Source organism: Pteropus medius, unplaced genomic scaffold (assembly GCF_902729225.1).
Source record: "Pteropus medius unplaced genomic scaffold, Ma_sr-lr_union100, whole genome shotgun sequence".
Taxonomy (NCBI): Eukaryota; Metazoa; Chordata; class Mammalia; order Chiroptera; family Pteropodidae; genus Pteropus; species Pteropus medius.
In genome coordinates, this window is record NW_024344436.1 from 2,692,445 (window position 1) to 2,713,267 (window position 20,823).

The following is a 20,823-nucleotide window of genomic DNA, read 5'->3' on the forward strand; positions in this document are numbered from 1 at the left end:
GAAATAGGAGGGTATTTATTTTGTACCTTCAGTATCAGAATTAATTCCCCTTACTTTTGCCATTAAATTAAGCTCATCCATTCATCTATTACCCACGATAAACACCATATATGAGAAGGGAAAAAATGGAAAAGTAATTTTTAGCTGGACTTGTTCACTCGCAATGAGTTCATGTCATCTCTTGGTTAGGTGCTGCCCAAAGGGCAGTTTATTTCAGTTCATACAGAAAGAGACAAGGAAATAATATTTGTCCTTAAACCCGAGTTACAGGTTTCTGTGTCTTCTTCTCTCATTCCCCGTTTTCTGAGGCCTGACAGCTGTCTATTACCTGCAAAGCCCCCTTTTGCAGGAAGCCTCCAATCCCCAAGGCACATCACTGAGATCGCATCCCTGATCTGGGCTTCCCCACGAGAGGGCGACTCTTCAGTGGAAGGATTGATCTTTCGCTGGCCAAGGGCCTAGTTTCTACATTAAGTGCCAACAGAGCAGGCGGAGGAGGCTGGAAATGGGGCCAGTGGAAACTCTACTTCCTTCTAAGATTCATGCCTCAAGTCTCCATTGCTCTAGGGTCACAGCGATGCTTACTTGACCTTTTTCTTTTCCTTTTCTTTGTTGTCATTCACCTTCCTGCTCTAGTCATCAATTTCAGATTCATGCTCATGCTCAGATCCCGTTTCTTTCACATATTCTCGCCCATCTAACCTTCACAGGAACCCATTTTACAGATTTTACAGAGAGGCGAAGGGTACCATCATAAGCCACCACCAGGCATTGGTCGATAAGAGTTTGTGGGTCCCCATGCTTGTTTCTCTGTCCAGCAGTGGTCAACCACAGTCCCGATTAGGAAACCCTTTCTTCCCAAGAATGGGTAAACCTCCCCTGTGAGCCTCACTGCTGCAGAGGCTGTGTGCTCCGGGCCACGCAGGTCAGCCCGCCCTTGATTGGATCCAGGAACATCTGGACCATGCCAACGGAATGGAAGACAATATGCCATTCCAGCCGTAAAGCCTGTCCTGAATGTTTACACACCGTGTCTGTCAGTCATCACTCCCTTGACCTCCATTAACATTATCTTCCCAGCCACGCCTCTCTTCCACTTGTAGAACTCCTGTTCATCCTTCAAGAATTAGTTCAAACATTAATCTCCTCCATGAAAATGCCTTCGACCTCTCCATTAGCCTCCACTTCTGTGTGTCCTTAGCACACTGCACGTACCTCCGCTATAGCACTCCATGTCTTATTTATCGCTTTCCATAATTCCTCGCTCACAGTGAGACTAAGTAAAGATTTCTTAAATGAACACATAGATGAATGGAAAAATGGAGAGAAATCTTGGGGCAAATAGCAGAACAACATTTAAAGTACTTATTTAGAATTGGCCCTGATCATCTGCCATAGAACCTGAAAGTAGTTTTGTTTTGTTTTCCCACGAAAGCCTGGGAATTTTGAGAAAGAGACAAAGCCTGTTTTCTTCTCACCCACTGATTGATTTCCTTTAGTGCAACGCCTCTCAACTTTTAACATGCACACAGATCACCTGGGGATCTTGTTAAAATGCAGATTCTGGCTCAGTGGTTCAGGGGTGGGGCTCGCAGGTGCTTCCGGAACCACCAGACCACACAGTTAGAAGCGACTCTGATTTCTTTTGAGCTGCATCCTGCTTCGTCTGAAGTTGCTGGGCTGTCACTCTGAGCCCCCGGCAGGGCCAAACATCCTGGCATCCCTGTGCCAGCTTGGTAAAGCAGCTGTCTGCTGATTTATTTATTCCCTCCCATTATCACTAGGGGAAGAGACGCAATAGACATGCCACATCTTGTTTACAGAGAGCCTCGGAAAAGTTTAAAATGCAAGTTTTTTAAAAAAATTGCATCAGTAGCTCCTTAGAATCACACATATCAGGAAAAAAAAATGGGCTAAAGGAAATTTATAAAATATTAAATGACACTGTGTCAAGACACAGATAGGGGCAGAACAGTAATTAAAGTAAACAGCACATCAAAACTCTGGCTAAAGCCCTTATTTAAATTGAAAGTAAATGTAGAAACTGATCGTGTAGCCTTGTATAAATGTGTTTCCAAGAGCCTTTTAAGAATATTAATGATTATGGAAGTATAATGGTTGAATATCAATGATCATTTTTACAGCAAGTGACAGCTCAGCAGGAGAAGAACATAATCTAGATCCTTCCAAAGATGCAAACTGGTTTGATCTTCCCAGCACTGCGCCCCTCCAGAGGATGAAGAGAGGGCCAGGGAAGACGGTTGAGGTGTCCTAAGCTTCTGATGCCACTGTCCTGTGTGGTATGAAGCCATTTGGACAGGGCATCTTTGCCATGACTGGGGTCTCCTTCCTTCTCGTCCAAGACACCTGCTGAGCTCCTACTGTGTTCATGGCCCTGTGACTCTTTACCATCTCAAAAAATACTTTCCTACCTTGCTTTAAAGTTTCTGAAAAGTTCAGCAGCCCAAAGGCAAAACTGAGACTGTAAAGTACCATAACTGACTTTTTAAGAAAGGTAGTAGAAATTACTCATCTGAATTGTAGAGTTGTCCTCTTACTGCAGAGGTGAAATGCTCCCAATATCTGAAGAAGCCTCGAAAGCCTAAGGGTCATTTCTTCAACGTTCACCATGGGGGCCAACCTGCCTCCCTTGATATTGGATTTCACCGACACTGTCTGTGAATCTGGTGGGTAGGCAAGCTGTTTGGGGTCCAAAATGAAACACTTAAGCACTGCTTTTTGCCTTAGGGTTCGGCCCTGTGCTGACTTCTGGTTTGTTTGCTTTTCTGGCGAGACTAGGTCTCCCACAGCTGCCGTTTCTGCCCTACGGCCCTCTGGGGTCAGATCCCAATGTTCTCTGGGATTCTCTTCAGCCACAATGTCCCGGTGGCCAGGCTCCCAGCATTACAAGATCACTTTCCTGCAAGTGTCTCCTCTCCTCTCCTGTGTTCTCCCATACGGCAGCCAAACTCGAGATGGTGTCCTGGTCCTGTGCCAGGCTTCCCAGGCCAACTCCAGACCAGGAGCTGGAGAAAAATGCTCACTCTCTCACTGTCTTTGTGTATCTGGTTCCAGCCTTTCTGGAGCTGGTGGTATATTGGATTGGCCATTGTCGTGAAGCTGTTTAGGCAAAACTTGCTGAGCAGAAAGCATAATCTCATCTGCTGACTAAAGAATTCCAGAGTTTTGAGCCCAAGCCCAGCTAACAATAAAGCATTGTTTTGCTTTCCTCTGTGTGCTTGTATTTCTCATTGGAACCTCATGAGAAGTGACTATTTCAAGGACAGGATTTGGGCATTCCTGTATCCCTGGGCTCAATATAATGACTGATTAAATTATTGCATTATTATAAACTATAAAATCATTTTATTGTTAATAATAGTCTCATATTAATTACTATGTTATTCTAGCCCTTACTTATAATCCTCCTTCCCAAATCTCTGGCTCTGATTGCCATTCCTGTAGGAATCCTTAGTCTCCTAATGGAACAGATTGTAAGGCCCCCAGGCAGGATGTGAGGAGATGGGATTAATGCATCCCCCCATTCCTGGTGCTCCCTGGAATCCTGCCCAGCTAGCAGCTTGTGAGCAAAGTCCTTCCCTTAATGATGTGATTCACCTTCGGGCAACTCCCCCTCCTCCTCCTCCCTGCTGGGGGCTCAGTCCTCAGTTGCTTCCTCAAAGAGTTGCCTGCATCAAAGTAGCTACTGTTTCCAGCATCTTTCTTTCAGATTCCTTTTTGTTCTTTGTTTTTGATCCGACATATGCTGGGGGGCCGGGCTTTTGTCTTTCAGCTTGTGAGTAAACGGGAGCACTTAGGAAGGTGGCGGCAGCCAGGCCTGATTAGTCTCTTGTTCTTCTCTAACTGGGAGCTGGAGGGGTCAAGTGGTTCAGCACCAACAAGTAGCCTGAGGCCTGGTGAGCAAAACTTGACTTGAAGTCTGAACACCTGAGTGTCAACCTTGGTCTTTCCTTGGTCTTTCCTTGGTCTCCAAAGGTTAATAAAATCACGTCTGTGACCTTGAGATGACTGCAGAAATGTAAGATGTAGACATGAGAATACCTACAAGTGGTGGTGGAGGTGGCATTCGGCAGAGTCTTAAAGGATTAAGTAAGAGCTGGTGGAGTGGGCCCTGGGAGTGGGTCCTTGAGCCATGGGCAAGGCCTAGAGGCATAAAAGAGCGTGACTTTCTCAGAGAACTAAAAATTATCGGGTATTGCCGGAGCAGAGAGTTAGGAGAGAAACGGAGACGTGGTAGGCAGCGGTCAGATCATGGAGAGTTTACAAAGTACACTAAGAAGTTGAGAAATGGAGAAACTGCAGGCAGATTTGTTTGTCAGTTAACAATTATCTCAGGAGTCAATGAAGAAAATGGCTTAAAGGAGGACCTGATGAAGGAGAGACCAGTGAGGAAAGTGTGGCGGAGTCTCAGCCTGGACTTCTTCAGCTCTACACCGCTGACATTTTGGACTGTTGACTCATGGTTGGGGGAGCTGTCCAGTGTACTGTAGGATGTCTGGCAGCATCCCTGGTCTTTACCCACTAAATGCCAGCAGCACCACTCAGTCCTGGCAACCAAAAATGTCTCCAGACATTGCCAAATATGCGCTGTTTTGGCCCAGTTTAAGCCTATAAGCATGCTCACCTGCTCCCAAAGCCGCCTCTCTCAGTGTCTCCTCAGCAACTGGACAGCCCACTGCCCAGCTCTGCCCCACCTCCCCTTGTGCTCTTCAAGCTTCAGAGCCTGGGATTTGCTTCCCAAATATGGATAGCACCCTGGAACTAGGGCCGCATCTGGGAGCTGCATGGAGCTCAGGGAAGCAGCCTCGGCCCTGCTCAGTTCGAATGACTGCAGGAGAGAAGAGGGGCCATGGAATCAGCAAAAGCGGCAGGAGAGACCAAGGATGTAGAATCTTTGTTCCAGGTGACCACGCTACTTACTGGACCAGGTCTGCCCCCTTCACAGTCCTCACTCCACTGATAAGTACTCAGGGCTTCCTTCTCTTGCCTCTGTTCCCTACCCCATCGTAAATCCAGGTTGTCCAGGGTTTTGGAGGTGCTACGTTTTGGGTCCTACACTGCAGTCTAACATTTATTGTCTCAGCTCAGGTGAACAAACGCTGCTCTGTACAGGCCAGATAGATGCTTAGCTCCTGAACAAAGCGGTAAGAAAGACACCCTGACCCTCCAGGGTCCTGCATCCTAGTGGGGAAGCACATCCCGGACACCTCACTTTAGTATGATGAGCAAGTACAATGTGCACAGTAGAGGCATTCATGGGGTGCCACAGGAGGATATCAAGCCATATAACACCCTCACACCCCTTCTACAGAGGAGAAGACTGAGGTGAGGCTCAGAGGCTTCGAGTGACTCACAAGCTTACACAGCTATTCAGAGGTCCTCTCTGACCCTGACCTGTGTAGTCCTGTTTATTTCACTGGCGCTGGCTTCCCTGGTGTGATGGCCACACCTTGTCCACTTGTGGCACCGCCCTGAAGCATCATTACCCTGTCACACCCAGACCCTCTCAGTTCATCCCAGTAAACCAATATGCCCTATCCCATAATGGATTGCCTTTGTCCCACTGCCGTGTGGGATGTGCTGGGAGGCTCCCAGGCACCGCTGTCCTGCTCCTCTCAGAGTTGTTAGGTGTGGGGTCTGCAGGAGAAATGCTCACACCTGGGGCGAACCCACTCCAGGCTAACGCCATCCCTCTGGGTCTCCTTGTCCCTGGAGTTTGGAGCCGAGGGCTTCAGATCAGTGCCTGCAGATGTCTCCGCTTGGGTCTGTACCAGCTTAGGCACTCAGACACAGGCGTGCTATATGGCCCCTTCCCCACGGGAAGTCACTAGCTTGGCCCTTTTGTCCTCACAGAGACAGTGTTTCAGTAGCAATTGTGGAAATGGATCAAGCTAAGTCAAATCTAATTTTCTTCGGGAACTAAATTGAATTCTCTTCTTTGTGAGGCAGACAGAGAGATTAGAAGAAGGACCAGAGAAAACACAGCTCAGCCAGGGTAGAATGGCCAGACATTCCAAGGGGCAGAGGAGGGGCCAATGCAGAGGAAAACGCCAGCCTGGCAGGGCTGGGCACACAGAGAGAGCAGAGCGGTCCTCAGCCCTTGGGCCTCCTACTGACCACAGAAGCCAAGTCCTCCAGATTTAGACGAAGCACCAAACCAAGGACTCCTGCCCATTTACTTATGTTAATTTTAAGACCTGTCAACTCTGAGACCTTACTGTAGTATTCTTCTCAGGCTGAGGCAAGCCCCATGTTTCCGGTGGAGAATGCTTTCCACGGGTACAGGAGGTGAAGAAAAAGGTGCATAGCCTGAGCATCTGCAACTCGGCCTCACGGCAGTGGGCCACAGCCAGCCTGCGGTGTATGGGAGGGTGTCCAGTCCAGGCTCGTGGGGGCGGGGGGCGCTGCCCCAGCAGTTGTCTCTTCTGGGGAAACACCCAGCAGCACAGGAGTCTCTGCTGTTTTGCTCAGTCATTTCACACCCATGTCCGGACTAGTTTCCACCTGTGAAGCTCTGTCCTGGGTACTGGAATTCAGAGCTAAGCCCCTGCAATCAAGGAGCCTCCAATCTGGTGGAGAAGACAGGATCATCTAAATTAGCCATGACAGACTATGCTAAGACCTCTGGTAGAAGCTAGTCCCAGAGGATAAGCCCTCTCAGAGAAAGAAGCAGTGGACTTCTTTCTCTGAGAAGAAAGGCAAAACCTTTCAAGAGAGGGCATCTGAGCTAGGCCTTGAAGGATGAGTAGGAGTTTTCTAGGATGAAGGTGAGAAGGGGGTGTTCCTAGCTCGGGGAGTAGCATAAGCAAAGGCGTGGAGGCACGGAACGCATGGCAAGTCCAGAAATGGTGTGTGGTTCCATACACAGTTCATTGAGAGAAGGGAAATGGTAGGGGAAGAAGAGAGTCTGGAAAGGTAGCCATCTTGAGAAGTTTGGACTCTTCCATGAAGTCAAAGGTTTATCCCCAGAGAAATCCCGAAAGAAACACAGGGAAGTTTCTGAGAGAAAAATTCTAGAAAACATGTCATAGATCATAAATGTATGAGATTGTTGAGGCTTCATGGCTCCCCTAGAACCACTGAATATCAGAGATTTAAGAAACTTAAGAGTGGCTGTAATCTGTGGTTGTCAAACTGGGTTCAGGGGAGCCCCATGTTTCCAAAGAAGGGCCTCAGAGACCCATTTCAGGGTATCGGGTTTAGAATGGGAGGCAGGGCGCTCAATGGGGTGACCTGCAGGGACTCAGGAACAGAGACCACCAGCCTTAAACATTCGTTCCTGGGGTCCTCATTACAAGGGCAGAGCAGAGCAGTCAGCTCTGAAGTAGTGTGTGATGACAGTCCCACTGTCCTCTAACTGCATCCTCCAAGCAAGGCTGGCTTCCGAAGAAAGCAGCAAAGCTTTCAGAATAAAATGCGAGGGCCAGCCAACTTGAGGGTGAGCAGAGGAAAACAGGCATAATAATGTTTGTTTTTATGGACAGGCAACAATGAGATGTAAAGATATGTCAAAAAAAAAAAGAAAAGAAAGAAAGAAAGAAAGTCCGGGTGGGTGTCAGCACAGTTCCCAAACCATGACAATTTGCTTTGTGTCCAGAGTCAGAGAGTCAGGCCACTAATGCATAGGGCACCAAAATGAACCCTTTTGTTTTGCTTTGATCACTCCTGATAGCTCACTCTGCCAGAGATATCAGATCTTTGATCTCTCGGCACTGTTGTTAAGTTTCTGATGCTCAGTAGCACCTCTTTGATATTAATTCTTCGTGGCACACCCGGCACAATGCTGTCATCTCCCATACATCACACCCGGCCAGGCGTCCCTCTGGCTCGCTGCCTCAGTGGTTATCCACAGGCTTAGGAAATAACCCCCTATGTCCTGCCTTCTCCTGACCTCCCGTCACTGATACCCACATTGGTTAAAACCTTGGTAAAGTGAAAAAGCCCATTAAGCAGGACTTTGATTCCTGAATCAGCCACTGTCTAGGTAAGTGACCTTAGACAAATCCCTCACCTCTCTGAACTTCCGTCTCTTCATCTTAAAACGGGAATGAAAATGCCTACTTCTGCACCTAACACATCACCTGACACAAAGTAAAGGAACCATGAATATTTATCAAATCTATGATTGACTGGTTGATCTGATAAAGAGGAGTGCAGGAAAGTTGGTATTGAGGCTATTCAAAGTCTAGTAAGAACTCTTGGCACATAAACAGGTCTTGGTCTTGCTTCCCAAGCTCAGCATTCAAAAAATGTCTATTTGGAATTCATAAGGGGAAGAAAGAAAGGCCTCAAGAAGGGAGGCAGATAAAACCTGGATTCAGTCTCGGCATGACACAGCTACTGAGTAGCTGTAGAGACAGCTCCATCCCTTGGGGAGAGAAAGGTTTTGCTCCAGCTGGAAATCCATAGTGCCCACCCATCTCATTGCAGCCCCTCCCAGATCCTGCCTGGATCTTCAGAGAGGGCTGATAGAGGGTGACGTAGCTCAGAACCTCCAGGGTGTGCATCTGCCAGTTCACTCACTCCGCATTTTGTCCATAAGGGGAATGAGCTATGACAGGAAGTCTGCTTGTGCGTGTGTGCGTGTGTGCGTGGGTGTGTGTGAAAACGCATGCATGTGTACTGGACTAGTGGCCTGTCTTGTGATGATTTTAGTGTACCACAGTACAGATGTTTGAGGCCTACAGAAAACGGGCCAACTCCAAGAAAGAGGAAACAGGAACTCTTATAGAGGAATCAGTCCTCCCCTTGGCATGGCAGGAGGAACATACCTCTGAAGGGTGAGAGTGGGATGACTTTCCTCCCCTCACTCGTCTTCCAGGCCATCCATGGGGCCAGTCAGGAAAGGGGTGGTTTCCCATCTCTATCCTCAGCAGGAGGCTTTGTCTTGACAAGAGGCAGATAAGACACAGACTCAAAGTAGACAGACAGACTTGCCTTTCTCTTTCCATCATGTGTGGCCCTAGATCTGCCCACACCTCTCTTATTTATCATGGAGCTTAATATAAGCAATTTAGCTTTCTGCAGCTGTGTTCTTGAATAGAAGAAACTTCTCAAGAACCCTACATGGAGAGAAAACAAGGATACCCCCTCTCTTAAACAACAATGGCTTCTCTGAAAGTATTTTGAGTATTTTGTTGGTTGTTGGGATTTTATCCTCAGTTCCAAGTCCTACCAGGCATTTGTCCTGGTCCCTTTCTTCCTTCTTTCCCTCCTCCTTTCCTTTTATTAATATCATATCATGTCATTTATGTAGTTCAACAGAAATTAATTGAGCATCTACTATGCGATCAGGCACCGGTCTAGGTACTAAGATTATAAACAAATAAGACACAGTCACAGTATAAAAGCTCACAGTATAAAATAATAAAAAATATTATTTTTGCTTTTGTTGCTCTCCTAAGGCCTTTATTTTAAAAGCATGGAGGAAAAGGGTTCAGAAAACTCTTTCTTGCCTAAGAAGGTGAGGTGCAAGTTAATGTCAGCCCCACCTGCTTAATGAGCCTACAGAGCATGTGAGTCAGGAGGCCGAGGAGAATTAGTTTTAAAAAAATCGTTACCTCTTCTTAGTAGAGTGGGATGAAACAGAGCACGTCTCTTCACTGAGTACCTACCATGTGCCAGTGCCACAGGCTCTGAGGAAGATGCTGGGACAAAGATGATGAAGCTGACCACAGTTCCTTCCCACAAGGATCTTAGTGAAATGGAGGAGTCCTGAGTGTTCCAAATACTGCAGTGTCATATTCCATGTGCAGCCATAGAAGACTGTAAGGGGAATGGAAAGGGTGGGTCAGTTCTTGGGGAAAAAGGACGGGTTTATGATAGAAGTGACCCCTGGAGCTTACGAGTGGGAGAAATGAGAGTGTGTAAAAATAACTATGATACAAAGTAAAAATAAAGCCTTATGGGAGTAAACAGGAAGGAGAATATATCTGGCTAGATGGAGGAGTGTTTCATGAAAAGGTGATGTTTGAGCTGGACCTTGCCGATGGGTAGAATTTTCAACATTCGTTCATTCAGCAGATATTTATTGAATACCTATTATGTTATTTTAGATAAGGGAGAATGCAATAACTCAGAAGCCAACAAAAAAATTCTTGCCCTTAAAGAGTTTGCATCTAGTAGTGAAGACAAAAATGAGCAATGTAAATACAGAGAGCAGGGGTCAGTAAACTTCTTGTGGAAAGAACCAGTTAGTAAGTGTTTTAGTCTTTAGGGCCATATGGTCTCTGTCACAACTATTCAGTTCTGCTCTGTTATAGATGGAAAGCAGCCATAGATGATACAAAAATAAACAGGCATGACTGTGTTCCAATAAAACTTTATTTATGAAACAGGGTAGGATGGATTTGGCCCACGGTCCATAATTTGTCAACCCCTGGTATATTATGTTAGATAGTCAGAAGTGTAAAAGAGAAAACATGAATCAGGAAAGTAAAAATAAAGAAGAAATGTTGGAGGAAGGGGTTGGAATTTTAGTAGAGTGGCCAGAGAAAATATCTCTAAAATGGTCAAAGAGAATTCACATAGGAAATGAAGGAGCGAGCCATGCAGGTGACCAAGAGAGAGACTTCTGGACAAGTCCAGAGCCCTGGAGGCTGAAATAAGTCAGCCAAGTCCAGAGCCCTGGAGGCTGAAATAAGTCAGCCAGGTTCAAGAGTCAGCGAGGAGGTAGTGACTGGAGTGTTTTCAGGCAGATAAAGTTAATAGAGAACCTTGAATGCCATACTCAGGGGTCCTCCCTTTATTCAAAGGAAAGGAATTTGCTGCAAATCCCTTTCTTCTGACCAACACATACACAAGTGGTTCAGGCACACTAAAAAGCTTTCAACTGTAAGGAACCATCCTGGCATCAGCTATACGCAGCTGTCCTAGGTCCAGGACAGTGAGGCAGAGCACAGTCATTAACACTCTCACTGTACAAGTTTGCGAGTGTCAGAAGGTGAGACGAATCAGTCTGGACTCCATGTTCTTTCCCTATTACCATGATGCTCCTTGTTAAGTCGGTCCAGAACACACTATGTCTCTCAACCCAAATTGGTCTCATTTCATGGCCCCTCCCTTACCAGCTCAGCTGATGCCCAATTAGCTTCTCCCTTAGGAATGAATCCCAGTTTCTCTCTCCTCCCTCAGGCACATGAAATAGATCCTCTCTCAGACTTCTTCCAGCCCCTGCTCTTTTAATATGTCAGACCAAATCCCCCTTACTTCTCTGCCCTTTCCTGGCTGGTCCTCCTCTCCTGGTCCCCTCTCTGTCTCCTCCCAGGTACCTTCTTCAACTCCAGCTCTCCAGCATCATCCCATTGCCTACCAGGCCCAGCTACAAACCAGCCTCTTCCTCTTCAGTTTGGGTAATCATACCTGTTTTGCTCAGGACAGCCCTGACTTATGCCTATTATCTCGACATGATTATTAATAACTCCCCATTCACTCTCAAAAGGGTCCCTATTTGGATGATGAATGTCTTCACCTACACTGGGCATGAGAGTGAACACCAGTCTAAACCCCTTTTTTGGGTCTGAGTTGAAAATAATTTCCAGTTTGTTACAACTTTCTGCCCATCTAATGTTTTTATATCCTTAGAGACATCCTGAGATCTTACATATTTTCTTGGAGTCTGATTTTTAACTACCATGGCAAAATCCATCCTGGAGGATCTGGGGCCTCGCTGGCATTTAGAACTTGGTATGACCAGGGAGCCAAGCAAACATAGCCCTCCAGCAAGCACCACTGTGCCGGCGGGTGGGAGAGGCAAGGTTCCCAGAGTGTCCCTGGGTTTAAGTTCATCCTCTCAACAAACACTTATTGGGCACCTACTATGTGCCTGGCATTCGTGACCCTCTATTCTGAGCACTGTGGACACAGCAGTGGACAAAACGGAGTATTGCCCTCAAAGAGCTCATCTTTTAGTGAGAGGACACAAGTCACAAATAAATATATGTCAGGTGATTCATATATTTATTATTTCAATGAAGAAAAATAAGACAAAGTTAAAAAGACAGCAGGCGAAAAAATAATAGTAAGGTCCAAGATCCTGAGGAGGGAACCTATTTGGTGTGTTTAAGAAACAGCAATGGGGTTAGTGCAGCTGATGCACAGTGAGTAAAACAGAGATGAGTAGGAGCTGAGATCAGAGAGGTAAAGGGGCCCAACCTGGCCCTGTGCCATTGCAGGGTTTGAGCAGAGGAGCAACGGGCTTCTAGTTACACTGTACTTGGATGGCTCTGGCTGCTGGGCTGAGAAGAGACTGTAGGGGACAAGAATTGAAGCAGGGCACCTCTTAGAAGCTAATGCCCTCATCCAGGTGCAGGATGGTGCTTTCAGGGACCAAGCTGGCAGGAGCAGAGATGGCAAGAAATGGTCATTTTTCTGGATAAAAGATTGTAAAGTGTGAGACAAGGAGAAGCATCAAGGATGACATTGTAGTCTGAACAGGAGGAAGAACAAAATGCCATTTACTGAGATGGGGAAAAATTTGAGAGGCTGGGGCCAGCAGACAGAGTGTGAAGAGAGTGGGCTGAGAAGCAGAAGTTGGTTTTAGGTGGGTTACATTTTAGGTTCCATAAGACACCCAAATGGAGATGTCACGCAAGGGGCTAGTCTTCAGGATGTGGATAGTGTCAGAAGCCATGGAACTAAACGAGATAACCTAGAGAGTGAGTATAGATAGCCCAGAGAAGCCTTGTTCTCCAACATTGGGGAGTAATCGAGATGGGAAGAGCCAACAAAGGAGATGGAGAAGGACCAGCTGTGAAATGGACCAAAAGGATTGTCCTCTCAGAGGCTAAAGGAAGAAAGCATTCAAACTAGAAGAGTTGATTGACCTGGGCAACTAAGAATGGATTTGGCAGTAACCTTGAAAAGAACTGTCTCAGTGAGGTTCTGAGAGTAACATCTGAGTGAGTCGGTTCAAGAGATAATGGATGAAGGGGAAGTAGAGACGGTGAGAGACAGCTCTGTGGGGTTACAGAAAGAGAACTCAGAAAAGGAGTTATTGCGGGAGGGAAATGAGGGCCAAGGGAGGTTTCTCCATGTTTTAAAACTTAGAGATATTATAGCATATTTATAAGATAATTACATAGAGAAGGGGGAAATGATGGCGCTGAAGAAAAAGGGACAAGTGTCTGGATTGAAGTCCTTGGGTGAGAGAGAAGGGCTGAAATTTAACACCAGAGAGGAGAGTTTAGCCTCGGGGACAAAAGACTCAGTGAAGCCCTTCTAGTATCACACCGATGGGGGTGCCTGGCCAGGCTGGCATTACCCAGGGCCCAAAAGCTCCGTGAGAGCCCCTGGAGAACTTGGCAAATAACTTCGTGTCTAATTCTCATCTTCCTTACCTTAAATATTAGCATGATCATTGTGAGGAGTAAATAAAATAATAGGTGCAGAGCAGAGTGCTTATCCCACTGTAGGGGTTCAGCAAAGGCTGGCCTCTTCCCTCCCCTAGTTTGTACTCCAGGGTTTCTCTGTAGACCTCGGACTCATCTCGAGATACTTGGATGGCCTTTCTGCTTCCAATGTTGCATAGAGGCCAGTGGGCCTGAAAGCAGGAGCAGCCATGAGCTGCAGTTCCCCCAAACACCCCTTCCCTACATTTGCCTCAGTTGAGTTTTGCCTGTGAGCTTGATAAGTCCTTTTTCTATGGAGATTTTTCATTTCTGCACAGTCTCTTGGAGCTGATTTCTGTAACCTGTACCTGCTTGCTGCTAGGATTTTCAAAGAGCTACTTGCCACTGAGTGGAGCCCAGCCAGAGAGCCCTGCCCTCCACCAGAGCCCAGTGCAGGAGAGGTGGATGCATGGCTGTAGTTCCAGGCCCGCCCAGGCCGAGACGGAGGCAGAAACATGGCAGAAACTTCCGCAAATGGAAGTCTCCCTCCTGACACAGCCTTGACAGCCAGGATGGGAGAGAGGCCCAGATCCAGATGCAATCCCCCGTCTTAGCCTGAGCTCTGTGATGCTCCCTTGCAGGTAGGAAAACCATCAATCCCTGACCCAGAAGGACTAGGCTCTTGTCATGACAAAAAGGACATTTTAACTTCCATCCACAAACCTCCGGAGGAAAAAATTTTAAGTTCTGTCAAAACAGGTTAGCATATTAGCAATCATGGCTCACTACCATCTGTATTTGTTCCATTTGTGGCGTTTATGACGGTTATCCACATTAATTATTTCGCTGCTAAAGTCCCTTCTAATTTCTAAATGCTGTTATTTCTAAGAAAGATGGATATTAAATATGCCACACATCAGCACAGGGTGGCATTATGGCATGCTATTAAGTTCAGATGCTGAGTCTCGGCAGAAAATAACTTTGCTATTTGTAATCGCAATGAAGTGTTTTATACTGTTGCTCAAAAGGAGAGATAGCATTGATGGAAACTGATTTCTTAGTTGTGCAATGACCCTGAAGTCACCAAGAAAGACACTAGACTGGATGTTTGGGTAACCTGAGGACAGAGATGAGTGGGGATGCAGGAGTGCAGGAAGCGATTCCCAAGCCTGATCCCACCGCAGACCTGCCTGAGAGAGCTTTTGGAAGGACCAGTTTCCAGAGAGAACTCCCGGAGATTCTGGTTCAATAAGTCTAAGGTGGGGTGTAGCCAATTTCTAGAATGTTCTGTCACTGCTGGATCACACAGCTGTTTGAGCCTTGTAAGGGAATTGACAGAAGGATAAAGAACAGTGGTACTCAGAGCATAGTGACCACCTTCGAAGTGCTTTAGCATGCCAACTGCATTCACACATCCACTGCATCACTGGATATCACACAGCCTTGGAAGGGAGCCTTTATTCGTATCATTACCAGAACACAACAGGAGATAGCCCTCCTAACCCCCAACACACTTCCCCAAAAAGGTCCGGTGGGCTAAGTAAGCACCAAGAAGGACAGTCCTGAAGGTGAGGTTCAACATGGAGGTCTATGGAAAAAACAGAAAGCTTCCTCAGCGGAGCTCTTTGTTTAAAAGCCACATTTGAAAGTCCAATCTGAATGGAGTGTGGTAGGATTGAGTGCTTCTTCAAGACCCCTTCCTGCAGGTATTCATCCTCTCATCTGCTCATTCCTTTATCAAAAATGCAGCACACAGATACAGGCTCTGTGCCCCTAGACCAACAGCACTGAATGAAACAGGTGCACCTTTGCCTTTCAGGGGAGGCAGAGAGCTATCAAGAGTATGACTGCACTTTGAGTAAAGGAAGCACAACAGACACTGGTTGATGATGGCCAGTAGGTCTCATTTACGGGGATCCAGGATAAAGTGAAAATCAGCTGTTTTGAATCTGCTTTCTCAGTGGTTGCCCTCCCTGATCACCAACCCATCTCCCACAGATTCAAGCTAGCAAATAACTTCTTTGCCTGCCTTGGCTAGTTCTTAGATCATTTTGGTTCCTGTTTCTGCTGGGGAGATAGTTCCCCCTGGTGGTCGGAGGCCTCAGTTTTTACATGCGGTAATACAGTATAGGAATCTTCTGTGCTCAACTGGTATTACTCTAAATTGGTCCCCAGGGATCCGTAAAAGCATGTGTTTCCTGTCCACCTGGGATGGGACCAATGCTGAATCATCTTAAACGTCCTTTATTCCTGAGTTCAAATCCCAGCCTTCCTACTTTCTCAGTGTTGTGATTTGGGCAAAGTTATTTAAATTCTCAGGACCCCCATTTCCTCAACTATAAAAATGAGGGTGCTAGCACCAATGTGGTGTTGGCGTCAGAATTAAATAAGATAACAAAATGACACCTAGCTCAGTAGCGCCTAGCAGGTCTCTCATAAATGTCAGCTGCTTTGCTCTTCCTATCGAGATTTTCAAAATCTTCCTTCTCGTGTCTCTCCCTTCCCTTCTCTTTTGCTTGCCTCTCCCTCCCAAATTCCCATTCTCTCCTTTCTCCTCACTATCTTAGCTCCCTCCCCTCTGTTCCTCCTTCTCTCCCTCCTGTCTTCCTTCCTCTTTCCATCTCCTTTCTTGTTTCCCTTCTTTCTGACCATCTCCCATATTTCTCCTCGCCTCCCTCTCCTCTTTTTACCTCACCTTATCCTCCACACTTCTCATGCCCACCCTCTTGCAGAGGCACCTAAGAATTAATCCTGGGCCTGTGGAGGGCACTCTCCGAAGTTACATTGCATCCTGTGCTAAGTCGGAGAGGAGCCATTTCTCTGTTAGTCAATAACACTGCAGATCACTCTTGTCTTCTTTAGAGGGGTACCAAGAGCCTTTCTACACACTTCACCCTGGAACGTGAGTCCCTCCGCCACTGCCTTTCTCTTCAATGATGTTTGAACATGTTCTGTCTTCCTCTCTCGCTCTTCTGGCTGCTTCCTGTTTGCATGCTCTACTTACTCTCTTTCTCTTCTCTTTTCTGGCCTTGTCCTCTCCCTCTCTATTCTCACCTGGTTTCTCTCTTTTGCGTTATTTCTTGTGCTTCCTGTCTTTTGCCTCTTGTTTTTGATTTACAAAATGGCCCATATTCTCCTATATTCCCAAAGTGCATTTTCTCAAGCAGCCTGCAACATCTCTTCCCTGTGACTGTAAAAGCTTTTTCATCCCCATTTGGAGCCATTTTCTCTGATCATTTCTCTCTGTAAGATCACAGGTATGAGCCCATGTGGTCTTTAGCTGTCAACAATCCCCCAGGAAGAAGAGCAACTGCTTAAAACTTGCATTTTAATTTGAGGACCCATCAGGGGCTGGCCAGTACAGGGTGGAAGCCCACCAACTGGCCCAAACTGGCCAACTCTGCACCGAGATCTTTGAGAAGGAAAACGAAAAGCACTGAATGGTTGGTTGTGTTTCTTTCCTCCACAAGAGAGATGGATGGGGTAAGTCAGCCAAGACTGCTTTTCTCAAGTGATTCTTCTCCACACAGTTTCCCTTAAGGAGGAAGGAAACAGAATTATTGGATGACAAAACAGAGACTACATCAGTCATCTGGGCACTTTTCCAGGGGTGGAAGGGCAGTAGTTTGTACAAGGAGCCAATTGTCAGGAGTATAGAGTCCCCAGCAATGTGGTCACACAGAAAGGTGGTGCCTGAGTTTAGAATTAAAAAAAAAAAAAGTCCAATACTTCATCCTGTAACTTAAGGCCTACTGGAGGGGTAGGTGGGAGAATAATATAAATAAAAATCAGCTAATTGTTCAGAAGATCTCCTTTCTCTACAGTGAGACTTGGTACATGTGTCCTCTGCCTTGGGGCACTTGGAGTCATCCCACCATCTTGTTTGGGCTCCCCTCAAAGAAGATTCTGAGACAAGGATCCAAATGCATGTAGTTTGTTTGGGGATGATAGTGGTCCCAGGAAACACCATGGGCAGGGTGGGGTAGGGTGAGCAAGGAAAGGACAGAAGGAAGCCAATGAAGGGTTCACCGTTATGTCAGTCACCACTGCATACAACTGTGCTCAGTCCCGCTGGGAAGCTTCGGACATGACCTTCTCCCCACTGAGAAGCAAGGAGATTGGGATATTTGTCCCCACAAACCTCCATGTATCATTTGTTGAGGGAGGCTTCCAGGACAAACTCCCCAGAACCTCCCACTTGTCCTGTGCATGGACTGAGCATGTCCCCACAGCTAGAAATCTCCCCACCCCCGCCAGCCTCTGCAGAGAGGCACAGGTGTTTGCACAGGTGCCTCTGCATGTAGAATTGAGTGCTAAGGGGAGATGGCAGCACTCCAACATCATCCATGCTTCACTTGTGCCACATGCCCCCTGATTCTTGCTGCTCTAGCCCCAGGGCACAGCAAACTTTTTCTATAAAGGGCCAGAGAGCAAATATTTTAGGCTTTGCAACTTAAAAGGTCTCTGTTGCAGCTACTGAATTCTGTGGCTGTAGCGTGGCAGGGCCAGGAGTGACATAAGGCAGATAAGGTGCCCAGGGTGCACGATCAAATGCTGTCCACCAGGGCTGGGGCCGTGTGCCACCCTGCAAATGAGGATCTTCTGAAATGTTGCACTCTGGAGCACCTTCTCTCCTTACACTAGTCTTGACCAGATAAAGTGCAGATTCAGCCATGCCCAGTAGGTACACAAATGGGTGCCTGTGTCCCAGTCAGACAGTCATATTTGGCTTACAGACCACAGCTGACCCACCTCTGCTCTAACCAAACTGATCTTTTAGGTCCTCAAAACACCATGCTCCCTGCTGCCTCCACCTTCTATATGGTGTTCCCTGGCCCCCAACTATCACCTCACCTGGCTATTCCTACTCAGCCCTCAGGTCAGCATCACATCCTCCGCACAGCCTTGGCCATAGCAGATCCTCCCTAATTGGCCCTCACACTCCTTCAGAACACTTATCACAGTGGTAATGGCATAATTAATTGTGTAATTAGTTGTTTAAGATCTGTCTCCCTCCCCAGAATATGAGTTTCAACCAGTTACCAGGCCTGTTAAGTCTTCTTCCTAAGCATCCGGGATCTTTCCCTTCCTCACTGCCCCCAGCACAGCCCTGGGCCAGGACTCGTGGTTCTCACTCAGCTCTCTGCAACAGCCTCTTATTGGTCCTCCTGGATGTGTCACTCCTCTGCTAAAATGCATCCAACAGCCCCCCTGTGCCTTCATGAGAACATCCAAACTTCTAAGATCCAGCCTTCGTCTCTCTACCAATCTCAACCAGCTTCTTTTGCTTCAGTCACAATGATCTCCCGTCATCCCTGACTTCCCAGATGAGAAGACCTCTCTTTCTGCATGTCTCAACCTCAGTCCAGGCACTGACTTTCCTGAGAGGCCTTTCCAGACATTTTATCCTCGCTCCACAGCACACTCAACCTTAGTTAGTTATCAGCGCCAGGGACCTCCACAGAACCCTCTATACTTACCCCACTTAATGTTTCTTACACTGTATTACAACTGAGTGTTTACCTGATTGTCACCTTTATCAGACTAGGAGCTCCCCAAGACTAGAAGTCAAGCATCTAGCACCCAGCGCCCAACATCTAGCATCTAGCACCATGCCAGAGCATAGGAAGCACTCAGTAAGTGTCTAGTGAATGACCACAAAGCCTTGGAACACCTAAACTGTGGTTTCTCCTATAACTGGCAGGGGACTTGAATGGTCTCTGGACCACCTGTTATTTTGTGGGAGGAGCAAGAATGGAGAAAAAGGGTCTTGACCAAAAAGTAGCATTATCTCCACCTGCTTCGTTTCTCTACTGACAGTTCTTGGTGGTCACCAACCTCAGAAAGCCACAGTCTCAAACTCACAGACCTCCTACTCTCTTCCTTTCTGTCTCACAAGCCCCACAGAGAGACTGTACAAAAGCACACCCCTGATGTCAGGGATGCGAGCATCATCCCCAGGCCCTCAGCTGCAACCTGGTTCCTGAGCTGGAAGCTCCAGCATCAGAAGAATAAGGGCAGTGATCATAAGACTCCATCTTGTCTTTTCTTCTGAAATCCCTAGGAAACAGAAGGGACAAGCTGAGATTGGACTGCAATCTAAGGGCTGGAGAGGAGGGGAAATAGCAGAAGTGGCTCCCTGGCTTGAAGAGGTCCCAGCCTTTTGTTGTCATAGCATCATCCAGAGGGACTCTGAGGGCCTTATTCCTTCCAGCCCTTGCCTCACTCAGAAACACCCCCTTAGGAATTACTTTAATAAGTGAGGACAGCTGCTGCCCCTCAGTGTGCATACACATGCACACGTGCACATACACTCACACACACTCATACATGCACCCCCCCATCTGCAACACATATATCTTCCTCCAGCTCCAAGCAGCCAGCTGTACTGTCACTTTTATGATTGCAGATAATTCACATTCAAACAAACTCTGACTCACCAGAGACACAGAAAGAAAATGCTACTAGAGTGGAAACACCATAGCTCTCTGTTTTGCTTTTCCCTTTCCTTGCATCTTTCGTGTCCAAAAGAAAAAAAAAATTAGAAGAAGGGTAGCACTGCACTATGGAACAAGAGGTCCATTCCAAGCTTGGGAGTGGTCTTCCTAGACCCCAGTGGAGTCCCTTCCATTGGAGTGTTAGCTCTTCCATGTCCCTGGAATATCACGGTCTTAGAGTTGTTATTGCTTTCTATAACAAAGGGCTGGCCATGTGTCAGTATCACCTGGAGAGATGGGGCATGGGGAACTGGCTCTGACTTGAAGCCCTGGCCTTTGCTGGCAAAGTATCATCAGGCAGTGGGACTGTCTTAGAAATAACCACCTTACTAGATCAGACCTCTTAGCCCATTCCCATTAAATCCAAATTTCTACGGGACTAGGGGGAACACTGAGGTCTTCCTTTTTTTCCCTACACCTAACTTGATACTAGTTCTGCTAACTGTGTGGAAACATCGATTTAATAAGTTATATCGAGAATTCTCCTTAAACTCAGATGGTCACTTGCTCACGTATCAAGCAAGATGGAGATCATTATTTTGTAGTAACATCATCCCTCTGCCACAGATGTGGTCCATGAATAGATGGAGCATAGTCTTTTCTCTAAAGATCTGAAAGCGCTTTACAGTTTCTTGGGTTTTGAGTTTGAAATCTGAATGCTCAGAGCCTTTGACAATTACGTGGTTAATTTGAATTATGTAGACCACAGAATTTTTTGCCAGGGGCCAGGTGAGCTCAGCCAGTTCCTCCCATAATCGACTGAGCTGAGGCAGCTGCAGCTCTCACTGCTCCAGAGAGAGGGTACTTGGGGCTGAGGGCTCCCCTTGCCCATACTCTGACATAAATCTTCCCTGAAGCCTCCATCCCATCACATCCTGTTCATTGTGAAGAGACATACCACGGTGAGACTGTTGCCATGCATTTATTAAAGTTTCATTAATTATTAAAATGGTATTTATTGAGGTTTAGCAACTCCG

The 20,823-nt window shown here is 46.8% G+C and overlaps 1 protein-coding gene across 2 annotated transcripts in view; it reads left to right on the top strand.

Annotated features, from left to right (window-relative positions):
- KIRREL3 (kirre like nephrin family adhesion molecule 3) overlaps positions 1-20,823 on the top strand; it is a 525,648-nt gene that overhangs the window by 243,190 nt on the left and 261,635 nt on the right. The window lies entirely within an intron of this gene.